Below are 2,509 nucleotides of genomic sequence, written 5' to 3'. Positions count from 1 at the left end.
TTAGAGGTTGCTGTGAGCTGTGATGCCATAGCACTCTACCCAGGGGGATAGCTTGAGGCTCTGTCTCAAAAAAAAAAAAAAATGAGTGCAGGCAGTAAAGCTCATGGTCCTGCAGACCCAATACCAACATGTATATCAAGATGAGGAGATAGCAAAGCTTTGACTCCCACCAGAGAAGAAGTGGGGAATGAGGGAGACTCGGCCCACCAGCACTGATACCCCCCCTTTCCCAAACACTGGGGAAAGTAAAAACAAGAAGATGAGGTAATGAGGCAAAGATTAGTAAAAACTGGATGAGGCCTCTTTGGTAGCGCCACTGGCACCTTAGGATCCTGCTGACTCTGTTCTAAAAAAACTTTTTTCTTGCTGAACTAGTTGACAGTAACTGTTAGTAACTGTAAGTGCCATAAATTTGCTTCTGTACATACCAGTTGTATTGTTTTTTAGCCTGCATAAGTCACCCTATAAAAACTCTGTCCCCAAGCTGGTCATCACTGCTCTTCTGCCCTTAGAAGGCGGTCAGGCTGGCCAGTCTTAATAAAGGCTCCTAATTGGCTTCTGCGATTTGTCGGGTGGTCTCATCTCGCATACCATAACACGCGGATTAGAGGCCTCAGCCACGGCGCCCGGCCCTTTATTGATTTATTGATTGATTGAGACAGGGTTCACTGTGTTACCCAAGATAGTCTCAGATTCCTGAGCTGAAGTGATCCTTCTGCCTTGGTCTCCCAAGTAGCTGAGTTTACAGGCACTTAGCTCACTTTGTTACTTTAAAAACTAGAATTTTCTTTGCTGGAGGTGTCATAACAAAATACAAATACTAGGTAACAAACAACAGAAGTTCACTTTTACTTTCTCACAATTCTGAAGGATAAAAGTCCAAGATCATGGTCTCACCAGGGTTAGTTTGGTCAGAGGCTCTCCTGGGCTTACAGACAGCTGTCTTCTCCCTATGTCTCCACGTGGCCTTCCCTCTGTACCCATCTGTGTCCAAATGTCCTCTTATTTTTCTCTCTCTTTCTCCCCTCCCATAGAGACAGAGTCTAATTCTGTTGCCCAAGCTGGAGTGCCAGAGTGCAGTGATGCATTCACAATTCACTGTGACCTTGAACTCCTGGACTCAAACAATCCTCCTGACTCAGCCTGGGGACTAGCTAGGACTACACATGTAGGTCACCACCCCAGATAGATAAGGACACCTTTAACCCACACAAGTGTTTAGCTCTTGCTCCTGGTTCCAGTGCCCTAGGTAGAAGTAGGATGAGGCAGGTGGATGTGGGAGATGGATAGGTTGACTTCTCAGGGCGGCACCCCGCCTCAATCCTGGGGTATACAGGGAAAAGCCTGTAGACGGACAGTCCCAGGGGTTCCTTAAAACCACTGAAGATGAAAAGAGCAGGGCGGTGCCTGTGGCTCAGTGAGTAGGGCACTGGCCCCATATACCAAGGGGGCGGGGGTTGAAACCCGGCTCTGGCCAAACTGCAAAAACAACAAAATAAAATAGCCAGGCGTTGTGGCAGGCGCCTATAGTCCCAGCTACTCGGGAGGCTGAGGCAAGAGAATGGCCTAAGCCCAAGAGCTGGAGATTGCTGTGAGCTGTGTGATGCCACAGCACTCTACCAAGTGAGACAAAGTGAGACTCTATCTCTACAAAAAAAAGAAGAAAGAAAAGAGCACAGAAGCACCCAGACAGGCTAGACTAGGCCTAGGCATTTGAGAGTCAATAAATGGGAGGAATTAAAATATTTGAACTTTTTTTTTTTGCAGTTTTTGGCTGGGGCTGGGTTTGAACCTGCCACCTCTGCCATATGGGGCCAGCACCCTACTCTTTTCAGCCACAGGTGCCACCTAAAATTTTTAAACTTTTGATATGTGGTTAGATTAGGAAACCTGGTTTACTTCCCCTGAAGTGATAGAACTAACTTCTCCCTTTCTACTTTTTTTTAAAGCTTTATTTATTTAACAGGCCCAGGCTAGGTTCAGACTTGCCACTCCTGCTACATGGGGTTGGTGCTCTAAGCACTGAACAACAGGTGCCCCCCCCACCTTTTTTTGTTTTTAACACTTTTACTTTTTTGTTGTTTTTTTTTTTTTTTAGAGACAGAGTCTCACTTTGTCACCCTCAGTAGAGTACTCTGGCATCACAGCTCACAGCAACCTCCAGCTCTTGGGCTTAGGCAATTCTCTTGCCTCAGCCTCCTGAGTAGCTGGGACTAAAGGTGCCCACCACAACACCCAGCTATTTTTTTGTTGCAGTTTGGCTAGGGCTGGATTTGAACCCACCACCCTCATTATATGGGGCCAGCGCCCTACCCACTGAGCCATCCTACTTTTTGTTTTAGCTTTATTTATTTGTTTATTTATTTCCTCTCCCCCCTCTTTTTTTTTCTTTTGAGACAGAACCTCAAGCTGTCACCCTGGGTAGAGTGCTGCAGTATCACAGCTCACAGCAACCTCCAACTCCTGGCTTAAGCAATTCTCTTGCCTCAGCCTCCCAAGTAGCTGGGAC

This window comes from Otolemur garnettii, unplaced genomic scaffold (assembly GCF_000181295.1).
Source record: "Otolemur garnettii isolate 467f Iridium unplaced genomic scaffold, OtoGar3 scaffold00066, whole genome shotgun sequence".
Lineage (NCBI taxonomy): Eukaryota > Metazoa > Chordata > Mammalia > Primates > Galagidae > Otolemur > Otolemur garnettii.
The sequence above is the reverse complement of the archived record's forward strand: the minus strand, read 5'-3'. Positions refer to the sequence as shown.